This window comes from Elephas maximus, chromosome 13 (assembly GCF_024166365.1).
Source record: "Elephas maximus indicus isolate mEleMax1 chromosome 13, mEleMax1 primary haplotype, whole genome shotgun sequence".
Lineage (NCBI taxonomy): Eukaryota > Metazoa > Chordata > Mammalia > Proboscidea > Elephantidae > Elephas > Elephas maximus.
Window position 1 is genome coordinate 79,181,964 of NC_064831.1, and position 16,456 is coordinate 79,198,419.

At 39.1% G+C, this 16,456-nt stretch overlaps 1 protein-coding gene across 5 annotated transcripts in view; it reads right to left on the minus strand.

Moving 5' to 3' along the window:
- AGBL1 (AGBL carboxypeptidase 1) overlaps positions 1-16,456 on the minus strand; it is a 1,130,253-nt gene that overhangs the window by 189,460 nt on the left and 924,337 nt on the right. The gene's annotated exons all lie outside the window — the stretch shown is intronic.

Here is a 16,456-nt window from a genome sequence, read left to right on the forward strand (position 1 = left end):
CTATCACTTCAGACCCAACAGGTCTAAAACACAAATTATAATTTTACTTTTTGTCTCCTCACTCCCTTCCTTCACCAAAGCATTCTTTACTAAACCATAATTCCTGTAAATGTTCATTTAGTCTCAAAATTCTGTAATTGTCTTTGACTGCTCCCTGCTCCTTCTTTGTCTCTCCAAGCCCTTCGCAAATATTTGAGATTTGTCATCTTCTCCTCTGTCCACAAACTTTATCTACTAAAATTTGAATCATAACACCTACCACCTGAGTGCTTACCTTTTTCCCTCTTTGCTCCAGTTAATCTACCTATAAGAGTAATTAGGTGCTTCCCCGTTCAAGGACCTTCAATAACTCCTAATAACACGCCATTTTAATCGTTTTGTGATACTCTGACTGACATTTTCATTCTTCATGACTTTCTAAACATGCACACTTTTCCAGAAACAATTGGTTTCTTTACTCTCTGATATATGGAATTTTTTTCTTTTTTTTACAACTGCTTGTAGTCAGAAGGAATGTCTTAGAATGTTTTGCAAAGAAGAATACAACCCGAAAAAGCAAAACAAAACCAATCCCATTGGGCCGATTCCAACTCATCATGATCCCATGTGTTTCAGGGTAGAACTGGGACCCAGAGGGTTTTCAGTGGCTGTGACCTTTTGGAAGTAGATCACCAGGCCTTTCTTCTGAGTTGCTTTTGAGTTAGCAGCTGGGTGCTCCACCATTTGTGCCATGCGGAGACTCCGGAATACCAACAGTATGCTAGAAATTAGGTGTGAGCACTGTTAATTTCTGTTCACCAGGTAGCCCAATTCAGCTAATGCTTGCAAACTGATCTGCTTGAATATGCTGATGATTTCTCTAAACTACAAGAGTAAAATTGTAATTATCTCCTAAATCATCCAGTCAATAAAGATTTCTTGAGTCTCTGCTGAGTGCAAGGTACTTAGATCATTACTGTGGAGAGATTAGAGTATAAGACAGCTTCTCAGTCAATTACCTCACAAATAAATGCCACCTATTCACTGGTACACAAAATATTACATTCTACTGTTTCATAATCCTTTCTTAGGGGATATACTGGTGGTCAACTGCCGTATAACAAACAGCCCGATTCTTGACTATTCTGCATTAATTACAAAAGGACGCATGAAGGTGAAAGACAGAAGTCAACCAACACTAATTTGTAAATTACTACTAAGAGACTAGCTACTCTGCTAGGGACTTTAATGCATTTAATCAGGTAATCTTCACAAGAACATGGCAAGTATTTTCTATCTCCGTTATGCAAAGGAGGAAAATAAAGTTCAAAGACATTAAAGGTCCTCAAGTACTAAATCACTTGTTTAATCAGTCAACAAAAAATGTTTGATTGTTTTCTATCGTGGGTGTTGGGACATAGGGGTGAATAAAGCAAGCACAGCCCTTGCCCGAGTGGGATTTAGGTATTAGCAGCAATAACAGAAACAGATTTCATCCAGATAGTCCAGACTCCAGAGCCCCGACCTCTACTATAAATAATATTTTCTCCTCCCCCACTCCTGTTCCACTTCCTGGGATATGGGGAATTGTCCCTTCTGAGCTCCTGAGAGTGTCTTTCTGTGACCTGTCTGCCTCTGTGAGTGAGATATGCTTGTGCATATCTCTAGTACATTAGTGCCTGATGGTCATTTGTGGCTATCCTTTGTGAGCTCCATCCCCACCTGGCCACCTCAACCCTTCTCCTCAGTCTACAGACTCAGCTGCCCAGGCCTTGAGCCAAGGCTGACTAGAGCAACTGGCAAGATTACAGAATTAGTCTCACCATCATAAGTCTGGTCTGCATTCATCTTTGGGCAGGGCCCAGGATGTCTCATGGATAGGAAAGGAGACAATGTTTACCCCAGACTCTTACAGCAGATGTACAGTTCATGGAATTGGGTTGACGATGCTTAAATCTCTGCTTAGATCATTAGTTTTCTCTGGAACTGGAGCTCAGTCCTGAGCCCCAGGTAGCTTCACTAGCCCTGAAACCTCTGCCTGCTTATTATAAACCCTCTCTCTCTCTCTCTCTGGAATGATGCTCCTTATTTAATGACTGGCTGGGAACTTGCTTCAATCTTGACTGACCACCTCAGAACAAGGTTGCCACAACCCACCGAGACATGAGAGCTGAGTGAGGAGTCCTGAGGGTTTGTGTTGACCTGGGAGGGGTGGAGGGTGAGGGAAACATTAGAACAAGGGCCTTCATTGTTACCTGCTTTAAAAGACAACAGAAGAATGGACATAGATTTCGTAAAGCACTTGTGACTCTTTTTTTTTTTACAAAAAGAAGATAGGAAAAAGGGTGATAGAGTCACTTTAATTAGAATGTCCCTCTGGTTCAGAAATGTTCCTAGAAGCAACTGTTTACTTCAGTTTATGTATCATTTTTAAAACATCATTAGAAAAATAAGAATGGAGAGGCATGCTGCATCTCAAGACTAGTATGGCAGAGCTCTGGAGCATGGCACGTGAGGCCCTTTTTGACCAGCCCCTGCCTGCCTCTCCATCCCCATCCACAGAGGCATCCACCTCCTCAGGCTTCACTCATCACTAATCTCAACTACCTGAAGGTCCCACAGGCTCAAAGGTATTTCATGAGTTCTTGCACATGCTCCCTTCTCTTCCCAGAATATCTTCCTTCCATGTCTCCTTTCTCACCAGTTCTCTGCTCCCCATTTCCACTGGCTTGACTAACCATTTTCTGCTTAGAAAATTCACACTCATCCTTCAAATTCTGCCCAGGGATTAAGTACTCTATAAAGCATTTCCTTTCCTGCCCCCCACTCTAATAAAGTACTCTGAGCTCTATAATACTTCTGAATTTGATACATGTGCATCACTGCAAATATCACACTGTAATTAGTTGTATCTAGCATAGTGCCTGGACAGGTCCAGTAACTGTGACTCCTAATGGATTTGCATGTTGTGCTTTTCCAAGGGAATAATGAAGAATGGCTCTAAAGACAAATGGTAGGACAGGAGGATATATTCTACATGCAGATGGATTGTCATCTATGAATTTATAAGTCAGAGATTGTGGAAACCAACAGCTCCCTGACCTAAGTACATATGAGAATCACCTCTGGCCACTTAGGTAAATTCATATGTTTGGGTTCACCACTCACTCAGGGAAATTCAAGACATGTTGATTCAGGAGGCCGATGGCAGGACTTGGATATCAATAATTTTTTTTTTTTTTTATAGAGCTCCATAGATGATTCTAACATCAAAGCAAAGTTGAGAATTCTCCTGCTGATTTTAAAGAAAAAGCTTGATAAACTTCTTTTCTCTGTGTAGATTCTTCTACGGTACTTTTCAGCCCAGTGCCTGAGTGAAATCATTCTAAGTACCAAATAGGGGAGTCAGAATTAGGGAGACCGTTCCATGGTGTGGAGCCCTGATAGGGTAGTGGTTAAGAGTTTGGCTGCTAACCAAAAGGTCAGCAGTTTGAATCCACCAGCTGCTCCTTGGAAACCCTATGGAGGCAATTCTACCCTGTCTTTATATGGTCATCATGAGTTAGAGTCAACTCAACAGCAATGGGTTTGGTGTTTTGGTTTGGTGCCATGGTGTACATATAAGACAGTTTACTCTGGGGAAAAAAAAATTGTTCAAGTTCAATTTTTTTTTTAAACAGAATGAGGTACAGAGAGAAAAACTAAAAATAAAAACTGAGTGAACAAGTTATCATACTAAGCTAGACTGGGAGATAGGAGAACTGGGTTTTTATCTTGGCTCTTTCACTAATTACCTACTTGTCCTTAACCATTATAATCCAAGTCATTTATTCTGAAATTACTCTAAGGTTTACAAAGTGTCTTCCCATATGTTGATTGATCTGAGAGGTGGGTGAAGCAGGAACTATCTTCTGCTTCTAGAGTTGAAGAAACTGAGCCTTGGAGTGGATAAATGACTTGAGCATGGATATAGCCAATTAATACGGATTAGTATGATGGCAGAGATGGAACTTTCTTTAAATCAGAAACTTGAACTATGTTTTTCTATAATCTTTCCCAAGATTCAATTACAAGTGTTTACTGTGTTTGTTTTAAAAAGTTCAATTAAAATAAGTTATGTTTTATATTGACTTGTAATTTTCTTTTGCTATAGTGTTATCAGTGATACTTCCAACATCTTGGAATTTGGAACTAGCCTTTCTGAAGTTCTAGGAAGCTAAGAATGTCCCATGATTACTGACTACCAGCAGTGCCACGGGATTAAATATTCAACTGCATTTAAATAAAACAAAGGGGGAATTAGGAGAGTTCTTTCTGTACGGCCAGGAATGGCATAGAAAACTCATTGGAACCATCATAAAGAGTTGTTTTTAACTTCAACTGAAAGATAATGTTACAGAGTCAGGAGAGAAAGAGATATATCTACAGAAGGAAATACAGTTAGTCCTAGATCCCACTCATCTAGCTATCTCATATCATAAATTTCCAGTAGTTTTCTGACTTTTCTTCCTATCTTTAGTTCCCCTCTGTGTTCCATTTTATTCTACCAGAGTGAACTTTTTAAAAGTCAGTTCTGTGTAAGCATTTTCAATGCTTCCCTACTACCTACAGGAAAAAAAGATCAAATTCTTTGGTATATAGTCTATAAGACAGTCCTTTATTTAGCTGGTCTCAGTGCTCATCCTTCTGCACTTCTCCACCAGACTGTCTTACTCTAGACACACTGAGTCACTTCTGCTCCCATAACAAAAACCAGTTGCCATCAAGGCAACTCTGACTCGTGGCAACCCCATTTGTCAGAGTAGAACTGCACACCATAGGGTTTTCAATGACTGATTTTTCAGAAGTAGATTGCTAGGCCTTTTCCAAGGTGCCAGTGGGTAGACTTGAACCTTCAACCTTTTGATTAGCAGATGAGCATGTTAACCATTTTTTTCCACCTAAAATTTCTCCACATATTTGCATATAATCTTCCTGTTGCCTACAACAACTTTCTTTGGCCCATTCACTTGGCAAACGATAATCAGTCTCTTAAGATCTGGTCTTGTATTTCTTCCTCTGGTAGCTCCAGGCAAAGTTAAGGACTTCCCCCTCTGTGTGCCCAAAAGGTCTCATTTAGATCACTTTCCCCTTCGAGACTGAGAGCTGCTTGAGGTGAGGGCCAGCTCTCACTCCACTCCACTCCCAGCAGCACCTTGCACCGTGTCTAGCACACACAAGAACTGTAATTCTATTTGTTGAGTCAATGAATGTTTTAGAGATAAGAGCTGAGATTGAAGAGTAGGACATTCTTAAAGCAAAGAAAGAGCACCAGTAAGGGAAAAACTCTTCTGGAAACAGGACACTCACAAGCTTCAGTACAGAGAGAAATCTGGATTCTTGGAGACTCTGAGAAATGGGGTTTAATTAATCAAGAAACACTGGAGACTAAGATGACTTTAGGTCATTTAGCCCTGACAGGACTCTAATATTCCCCACAGTATATTCCATAGTGTATTATCCTGTCACACTTTAAATATCCTCAGTAATGGGGCCTTTCAGAGGTGCTGATTAATAGGGTTTAAAGAAAGACTGCAAGAGGCAGGTGGGATAACAAGGAGTACAGGGAGAGAGAGAGAGAGAGATGGGTAATTTTATGTCTTTGGGCCTAGAAGGTGAAAGGGTCATTCCCTATAGGCTGTGTGTGTTGGAGACAGCCAAGAAAATCTTTAGTTGTGTTATAGCTAAATTACCGATGGAAAAAACCCTACTTTCTGAAATGAATGGCTATCGGTCCAACACAGATTGTATTAGAGGTAGTATATGTTGGTCTCTCTCTCTCACTCGCTGCAGCAGAACAGAAAATTTACTTAGCCCCAAAGAAATGAGGACTGGTATTTTTCACAAAACCTTCCTGCTTTTGAACTAATTTGAGACATACTGAGTAAAGGCTGCCAAGTCTCTCGCTTCAAGATGGAGTGAACCCAGGGCTAAACTAATGTGGTGTTTCAACGACCTTAAAAAAAAAAAAAAAAGGAACCCAATGTTTCCATTTCAAGTATTTTGTGTTAGAGGTAATTATTTATTTTGTTAAAAATCTAATGATCCAATAGAGCTTTGCCAAACAACATACAAACTCACACCAAGGAAACAAAAAGCCAGATTTATAGCGATTTGTCCCCTTAAAATGTTTCAGATCTTTTCTGGGTGGCCTTAATTTCAACATTATAATAAAAATTTGTAGTCTACCAAACTGTTGTAGATTATTGAGCCAATTTAGGTAGACTAGACCTAAATGTCTCTAGAAAATGATCTGATATGACTGGATGTTCCCCAAATCTACATGTTCTTTCCAAAATTCTCAGGGATGCCTGGCTCTTTCAACCACTACTATCATGGATTGGGCAATGTCTCCAGAATATACTAATCAAGATGAAGGAGAATGGCACTAATGACTACTCACAAGTTAACACATAGAATCCGTGTTTCTAAGATAGTTTCAGAGAACTACATTAGCTAGTTTCATAGATACAAGAAAATGGGACAAAGACAGACATAATTTGATAGGGAAAGGCTAATCCTAGTATGGAATGGCTGAGAGTTTATCTATGTAAGGAATGGCTTTTAGAGGTGCTAACCTTTGATATGATGCGGACTTGGACTGTTTGGGGTAGAAAGAATCCCCCAATAAAACTCTCCAAGCCACATATTTTGCCTGGGGGGGCCTTGGCAATGAAAAATTTTAAATAACTAGTTCTAAAAGATGAAAAATGAGAAGACCTACAGAAATTACTTCACTGCACACCCAAATTGGAATGAGCTACTGTGTTTTCTGAAGCAGCTTGGATTGAATCACGAATCTGTCACTTTCTAGTGAGTGACATTAGGCAAGTTAATTATTTTCTCTAATCCTTATATATGTGAGAATGAAATGAGACAATGTATATAGCAAGCCTCTCATTATATATGTATTCATGTAATTTTTTTTTTTTTTAATAATGAACAGTGATTCATGAAAAACTATAAGATTACACCAGTGTTTTCCTCATCAAATCTCACACAGTGTTTGGAACAACTGTAGGTGATCAATAAATATTTATAGAGTATGTTGTTGTTGTTAGGTGCCATCAAGTCGGTTCTGACTTATAGCGATCCTATGAACAACGGAACAAAACAATGCCATCCTCACAATTTTTGCTATGTTTAAGCCCATTGTTGCAGCCACTGTGTGAATCCATCTCCTTGAAGGTCTTCCTCTTTTTTGCTGACCCTCTACTTTACCAAGCATGATGTCCTTCTCCAGGGACTGATCCCTCCTGACAACATGTCCAAAGTATATGAGATGCAGTTTCACCATTCTTGCTTCCAAGGAGCATTCTGGTTGTACTTACTGAGTATATTACTGAACAAATAATTCAAATTATCCAAAGATAAAAAGATCTATCCATGATCACTGATAATAAAGAAGAGACAGAGAGAACTAAAGTTGAAGTCAAAGAGGTTTAAGAGGATAAAGAACCATACTCCAAATGAGAACAGAAGAAACTAAAGAAACAATGGAAAAGTTGGAAGGAAGGAAAGTAGGAAAGAAAGAAGAATCATAAAATTGGTTATAAACAATCATTTTATCATCTTAGTAGACATAAAAGAGATTTATAGTCATCTTTATACTTGTCATTCAATCTCTACGTTGCATTATTCAGGATGAGGTAAGACCAATGAGATTTAGAAACAAGGACGTGTTTGCTACATCAAGTCAATAACATGCTATTAATATCTTGCCCAATTCTGCAGGTGTTTCTGAAAGCTGTTTTGTAGAAAGTGCAGGTGTTACACAGAGCTCCATGGCAAGGTTATGGGTGGTGTAGAGAAACACCATCTCTGGAATTCTTTCAACTGAGAAAGGCAGAGAATGGTATGTGTCAGCCAGTGTTTGGAAGCCATATTTCTCAGTATGGTAATTCTGTATAAGGTTTATGGTTTGAAAGTCCATTGGAAGAAAGAAAAGAAGGGAAGAAGGGAAAAAACAACTAATACTTGCTCCTCATGGAGTAATTTATTATATTTTTTTATTTAATCCTCCTTTATTATGAGTGGAGCTCTGGTGATGCAGTGGTTAAGAGCTGTTGCTGCTCACCAAAAGGTCAGCAGCTCAAATCCACCAGCCGCTCCTTGGAAACCCTGTGGGGCAGTTCTACTCTGTCCTGTTGGGTCGCTATGAGTCAGAATCAACTGGAACGCAATGGGATGGGACACTATGGGTTGGTTTGTGTCCCCCCAAAAGATATTTTCAAGTCCTAGCCCCAGTACCTGTGAACGTGATCTTATTTGAAAATAAGGTCATGAGGTTATACTAGAATAGTTTGGGCCCTAATCCCATATGACTGGTTTCCTTATAAGAAGAGGAGAAGAGATACAGAGTGAAGATAAACACAAAAGAAGGATGGTCAAGTGAAGACAGAGGTAGAGATTACAGTGATTCATCTACAAGCCAAGGAATGCCAAGGATTGCTGGCTGTCACCAGAAGCAAGAAGAGAGACATGGAACAGATTTTCCTTCAGAGCCCTCAGAAGAAACCAACTCTGATGACACCCTGATTTAGGACTTTTGTCTGGCCTTCAGAACTATGAGAGAATACATTTCTATGGTTTCTATGCTGCCCAGCTTGTACTTTGTTTTAGCAGGCCTAGGAAACCGATAATAGGTCCTCAAACCAACAAGGATAGTGTTATTACTCTTATTTTGTAAATGATAAAACTGGAGGTCAGAAAATTTCCATGGCTTATCCAAAGTTACTCAGCTACCAAGTTGTGGAGGCTAGACTCATACCCCGATGCTCCCAACTGGAGGGCGAGGCAGAGGAGGCAAAAAATTTATTTTGCATCTACTCTATCCCACATACTTTATATACAGTTTTATCAGTTGATAAATCAAGCTTTATTTTTCCTATTTGACAATAGGAAAATGTGATTCAGAAAGGTGAAATCACATATTCAAATGAGAATTCAATGAGATTTTTCCCAATTTTAGTGCTGAAAGTCCCATGTCCTGCAAACTTCCTTATTCTAGGAAACTTTACAGTGGTAGCTGTAGTCTCCATAGCTCCAAATTAACATTCTATCCACTATACCCCAGGTACACAGCCATTATATGTAGATTGTGTGGTCTCTTGACTGAAACAATACAAGTACGGAAGGCTCCAATTCCCCTTCTATAAGAGACAAAATAACTACAGCAAAAATAGTTCTTCCTCTTCTCCTTCTCTTCCCCCTCCTACTGTCACCATCATCATCATGACAACCATAACAATAGTTAACCTTTGTGGCGCACCTACTTGAATTAGACTTGGTGCTCAATGCTTCAGATACACTGCCTATCTCTGTTGTCTTCAAAAGATCTCGTATTATTGAATCCATAGAAAATGATAACATTTGTAGGACATGCTGGGGTAAAAGACCCTTGTGATCAGAGACAATCAGCCAGGGTTCCACTTTTCCCAGGCCCCAACTGCCCACTGGCATGCTGAAGTACTCACTACCTGGCCCAGTTATAGCTTATGCATGGCACACAGGCCAGGAAGCTCTTCTCTATCTTGTTTAACCCTCACTGCAGTCCTGCTTTAAAGATTATGAAACTGGGACTTAATGAGGTTTACCCAGGTCACATGCCAGTGCTAGTTTTGAGCCTAAAAGGTAGAATTGTCCTCGGACATCTGGAGAGTAATTACAAATTGTGTGAAATAAACTGTATATATAAAAAATATATTTAGTGCACCGATGTTCATCGCAGCCCTATTCTCAATATCCAAAAGGTGGAAACAACCTAAAAGTCCAACAAATGAATGGATAAACAAACTGTGGCACAGACATGCAATGGAATATTGCTCATCCATAAGGAGAAATGAAGTCCTGTTACATGCTACGACATGGATGAACCTTGAAAATACTATGTTGAATGAAGTAAATTACAAAAGGACAAACATTGTATGATCTCACTTATATGAAATGTCTAGAATAGGCAAAGGTATAGAAACCAGTCTGTTAGTGGTTACCAGAGATAGGAGGGAGGGGCATGGGAGCCATTGTTTAGGAAGCAGAGTGTTTCTGTTCCTGGTGGTGGAAATTTGGTAACAGATATTGGTGATGGTTGCACGACATTATTAATGTAATTGCTGCCACTAAATTTTATATGTGAAAAACATTAAATTGGCAAATGTTGTGTTACACATATTTTTACAATAAAAAAGAAAAAATAAATAAAGCCTCAGCGCTGTAATGCAGATGAAGTCACTAGTAAAAAACATATACATAATACGTAAACAATAACAAAAAAAACCCCACTGCTGTCAATTTCAATTCATAGCAACCTCTTAGTGTTTCCAAGGCTGTAAATCTCTACAGAAGTAGACTGCCACATCTTTCTCCCTCAAAGCCACTGGTGGTTTCGAACTGCCAACCTTTCATTTAGCAATTGAGTGCCTTAACCACTGCATCACCAGGGCTCTTTCTGTAATACGTAGTATATGATACATATCATATATTGTATATCATAATATATATATTTATTACATAAGGCTGTAATATACTATATTACAGTATAATAGAAAGCAATATATACTGTAATATGTAATAATATTATTATTCTAATAACAAAAATGAGTACATGTATATTACTTTCTATGCTGTAATAACTGCTTGTATGTGTACTCAGCTATTATAATTGCTTGTATATGTAACTCAATTCCATTTATCCAAACATGACTCCACTCTGAGATAGTTACTTTACTATTTCCATTTTACAAATAAGGAAGTAGAGGCAAAGAGGGGTTAAATAGCTCGTTTAAATTCACACAACTAGTAAGTGTTAGAACCAGGATTTAGACATAGCCAGTTGGAGTCCTTGTTTTTAACTACCTCACCATCATGGCATGTACAAGGGAATCTGAGGCACATCATCTGGGATTTCCAGACCCAGAACATGTATTTCATGTGATATTAACTGCTTGATTCTTCTCAGGAGCTCCAATTCTGCCTGGCCACTTCTTAAGTGAAATCTCTCTTTATTTTCTTCTTTAGAGTTTTGTCCTGTCCTGGTCTGCTTACGGTTTATCTGGTAGAGCTTGGGTATTCGCGATCCCTCCAGTTTTCAGTTTGACTGTATTGAGCTAGAATATGACTCTCCTCTCATCATCTAAAGCATGGGATAGCAAATACTGCGACAACGTCTTGTCCCTGGGGTGAGAGCTGGTCTTAAGCCTCTGAAGTATATCTCCATCTTTCTTACACCTCTCCTACTAATCACTAATCCTCCACATGCCTCCAATCAGTGGGGCCAAGGTATGGACATGCTTGGCCTGAGCTCTGGTGAGTTCTTGGCAGGAAGAAATCTCTGGGAGTGGAGACCCCAAGGTCACTGTAGACCCCATAGTGTCTTCCACAGTTTGGGCTGCTGCAGAGCCCTAACTCCAGTACTGTGGTTGCTTTTGATGTTTCCTGCTGCTGTGGGGCTGTCAGGAACTAATTAGGTCTGCAAAGTGCAAATGGGCTTGGGGGATTAGAACTGGGTTATAAATAGCTTAGTTGTGCTGTAGTTGGTTATGGAAAGCCTTTCAAATGCTTTTCCTGCATATTTAGAGAAAAATTATTACTTCATTTAGAAGAACATACTTTTCTTACAAATGAAAACTCTTAGAGTAGGCATTTCAGAGAACATTAAGAAGTATAACAAACATGTCCCACCAACTCCAAGGGAATATATTAGATCCACAAGTCTTCATGTTGTTGTGGTTAGTTGCCATTGAGTCCACCCCAACTCATGGCAGCCATATGTATAACAGGATGAAACACTGTCCAATCCTATGCCATCTTCATAACAAATCTTCATGACAGCTAAAATTCGTTTCAAGCAATGCCCAATTTAATCTTCTATGAGATACTTTTCTAGTCCTCTTCCGAATGAACACATACCCGCATCACAGAATCTAGCATCTTTTAACAAGGTCCCTGGATGGCAGATGAAGGTCAGAGATTGAGTGGACCATGAGCATTGAGGTAGTCTCTTCTCATGACAAGAGGCGGTGTTGGACAGAGACTGGGGATAGGGCAGAGGAAGTGGGCTCTTGAGATAAAGTTTGAGGCTTGCCAGGAGAATACTTGGAGACTCACAAGCTGCTCTTATTCAATTAAGTCCCTAGCCTGTGAATTAATAGAAAACTTCAGCCTCTAGGGCCTATTTGTCTGGCACTTTCTACAGACATAAAATTCATTTTGAGCAAAGGTGGGGAGGGGGAAACTTTTTCTTTTATAAAAATAATGGATTGTTATAATTTGTCATTGGCTCATGGGTGGGCTCTGCTCAGCTCACTCATTATCTCCTGGGGCCAGGAAAGACCATTCTTGTCCTTCCCAATCATTTTATCTAATGTGCTTTAGAAGCCTGGCAGTGGGGATTCCTCAACCTCTTCCCATGAGGCCCTGCTCACTCCCCAGTGGCTTTGTCTAAATGCATTTCCCTTGTTGGCGAATCTAAACTTTTCCTTCCTTAGCTTTGAGCTCATATTCCATTGCTATGGCAGCCAAGGCATTTTTTTTGCAGATAGTGAGCTTGGGAAATAATTCTTCTCAATTGCATTGGTCCTTCTATACAAGACTCTCCACGGCTTTCCTTCCATGTGGATGTGAAAACTCAGAACCTCGTGTTCCACCCCATGCCACTTCTTCATGTTTCCATTTATCTCCCCTGTTATGCTTTCCACAGGGACAATGATCTAGCTATTTTGTGCCAGAGAAAACAGCATGACCCAGGTTGTTTGAGGTGTATCTTGGGCCAGAGCCTAGAGAGCTGGCATTGCATATTTTCCAGCTTAGGAGCACATTAAATTGCAATCAGGACACATGCATAGAAATCCCATTTGGCTCTTCTTTTTTCTTTTCTGAGGCCAGATTTTTTGTTGCTGTTGTTGTAGTTATTATTTCTGATTTGGGATTTTTGGTTGTGTCCCTGCTTGAAACAGGAACCCACTAAGGAGAAAACATGGTGCCTTAGATATGGATTGGAAAGTCTCACATGAAATTCTGATTCTGTCATTAAACCAGTTTGATGTTTGCAAACTCAATTTTATAACTATAAATTGTAAATAATGTATTTGTTGTTGTTAGGTGCTGTCGAGTTGGTTCCAACTCATAGCAACCCTACATACAACAGAACAAAACACTGCCTAGTCCTGTGCAATCCTGACAATCATTGCTATAAATAATGTACTTACCTAACAGTTATTTTTTATGATAATTAAGAGGAGAATATATCAGAAGCATGTCACAGGACATGTACTTAACAAATGGAGGTCTCCCTTCCCCTTCCTCAGAGTCACTAATTTTATAAATGACCTCATGTGGAAATTGCATTGCTTCTTTTCACTCCCTTGATAGTTCTTTTTACTATTAAATTCCACGGTGCTGAATTTTCTGTCACTTCTAACAGCCTCCTTGCTGTTCAGACATAGTTGGCATTATTTCCTTACATTATGCTTCTTTCATGCCTCTTTCCCTGCGATATACTCACCAAACCATTAGATGACAGGTTTGTTACAAACCCTAGACTCTTTCTCTAGGCCAGGGCTTTTCAACCACAGCACTATGGACGTTTTAGTCTGCAAAATTCTTTCTTAAGGAGCCCTGGCATATATTACAGTATCAAAACCTGTGTGATGTGCTTTACTATCTTCTTTTTATAGCTGAAGTCATTGGAACACAGAAAGGTTAAGGGACAATCCCAATGCATCATAATTAGTGAATAACTGAGCCACAATTTAAACCCAGGTCTGTCTGACCATAAATTCTTATATTTAACCTTCACCCCTTCTTTATGCCCAGAAGCTCCATGAACTGTATTTATAGCATAATACTGAAATTACCTGTTTATTTATCCATCTCTCACATTAGCCTGTGAGCACCTGGAAGAGGTAATGATCTATGTCTCTCTCTCTCTATATATATATCAATGATTGATTAGTGCATATATTATATATCAGTATATATGTAGATATATATCAATGATTGAAAACAAACCGGTTGCCGTTGAGTTGATTCCACCTCATAGCAATGCTATAGGACAGAATAGAATTGCCCCATAGAGTTTCCAAGGACTGCCTAGTGGATTTGAACTGCAGACCTTCTGGTTAGCAGCTGTAGCACTTAACCACTATGCCACCAGGGTTTCCATGATTGATATATATATCAGTAATTTATATACATATATATATATATATATATATATATAGTGTCCCAGTTCCTACAATAGATAAACAAACCAAATCTCTTGACTTGTTTTCATGTGCTAAGTTAACATCTTCAATGTTAAATTTATCTTAGGCTTAAAACAAAAGTAGCAGAATTACATCACCACATTGGAGTCATCAACATTGATGGTTGGTTTCGCTTTTTGATTCAATAAATAGGAATGACAGATGTGTGGTTGAGCTTGTACGTTTATCCCCTGAAAGTGCCTCAGTCAAGGAATATTAATTTATGTCAGGCTCTGTGCTAGGAACTGGGGATACAATAATGGATTAGGTAGACATAGTCCCTGCCATCATGAATACTGCATATCTGTTTATTAAAAATTGAAAGAGTTGTAAAAACTCATTGGAAAAGCATCTGATTCGTTTGAGAGTGGAAATAATAATCTCAAGCCTGAGAAAATATGATTCAAGGTTGAGAGTTACACTGGCAAAAAAAAAAAAAATGTGTCCCACGGGTTCTTTGTATGAAACCATTCAAAGAAACTGATAAACGTAGTTACCCTACATGGCTACAAAAAAAAGAACTTGGCAAACTTAAATCCCTCACTATCATCAAAAATGTTTTCAGGATTTATTTTCACGAGCTAGAGAGCTATTTAATCTCCAAAGGAGATAAAGTTTAATTCTTCTGAAGTTTAATAGCAACCATGAGCTGTAGACAGGACTTGAACATTTCTCGTCTTCAGCCTAAATGGACCAGATTTCAGGTCTCACTTCCTTAAGTCTCTAGGATCTTCAGGTTCCATTGTGGCTCTCTCCAGACAACACATGGAATAACAACATTCATCTTTTCTATTTATTGGTTCTTAGTTCCCCCACCACCCCACCCAGAGCACTCTAAATGGTTTGATCATAAACCCACCAAATCTCCAGGTAACAGGAATTGGTAGGGACTTTAAATCTCTATCCTAATGGAGAGACCTCCATGCCAGGAGACGTTCTTGGTGATACATATCTTCCATCATGAATGTTGTCAGATGAGGGAAATACCTTACAAAGGGAAATAAAGCATTACGTAATGTAATGGGGACTAGCATCTCTAAACCCATAACCCATCTCTAGCAACATTAAATGAAGAAGACACGGTTCATCGGGAAGCAACATAGTAGCAGGTTCAGAAGAAGATGGCAAGAATGAATTGGTGCGATTTTTTTATAGGCCTTTGTGTATCTATTTAGGAGCCTATGGACGGCGCAAGTGGTTAGCCAAAAGTTGGTGGTTTGCCCCCACACAGAGGTACCTTTGAAGAAAGGCCTGGAAAGCTGCTTCTTAAAGGTCACAGTCTTGAAAACCCTATGATGCAGTTTTACTCTGACACACGTGAGATCACCATGAGTTGGAAGCGACTTGATGGCAATTGGTTTAGTACACATTTATGTAACTAAGGGGAAATTACTAACGATTTTAAGCTAAGAGAAAAACAAACTTATTTATTCTCCTTTCTGCATCTCCCCAACAATTTTCCAAAGAAAACATTCTATACCAGATGATGGAATTTAGAAAAAGAACCTAGAAGAGCCATGATGGTTATTACTAGAGAAAGAAGCAATCTTTGAAGCCATGAGATGTTAAATGTGGGGGTCACTTTGAGAAGGGTCCTAAAAGGACATTATACATGAAATTTCTAGTTTTTTTTTTCTTCTTCTTCTTCTTTTTAATCTGAAGGCAAGCATGTACCAAGAAGAGGCACCTATTTCACATTCGAGAGTCCTTTGTTGGAGAAATTTGCTCTTAAAAAAATTTTCTCCAACACTATTCTTTAGTTGGTATTTCACTTATCTCATCCCTTAAAATGTCATCTGCTATGACCTAACTCAGCAACTGCTGCTTCTGATAAGAATTTATTGTCTTCATTCAGATAGATCTGTTCTGTCTTTCTGTCCATCCTCCCTGCCTTTATTTCTTTATTTTGCACTTCTCCTTTTGTAAGCGACCTTTTTTTTTCAATCAGCTAGGTAACCGTAGAGCACATATTTTCCAATGGGGCAGACAGCATGCCAAAAGTGTTCTGAAATCAACTTGCCAGGTGGAGGTTGCTATCATAATGCTTCTGGCAGAAATTGGCTTAGCTTGCCAAATTAAATTTTTAAATAATGTCTCACTTTTTAAAATTCCCTATAATCATAAGAGGGCAGTTTTCTAAGCCAAACTTGTAAACCAAACCTTTAGAGTGAAACACGCATAGTTGGAAATACATG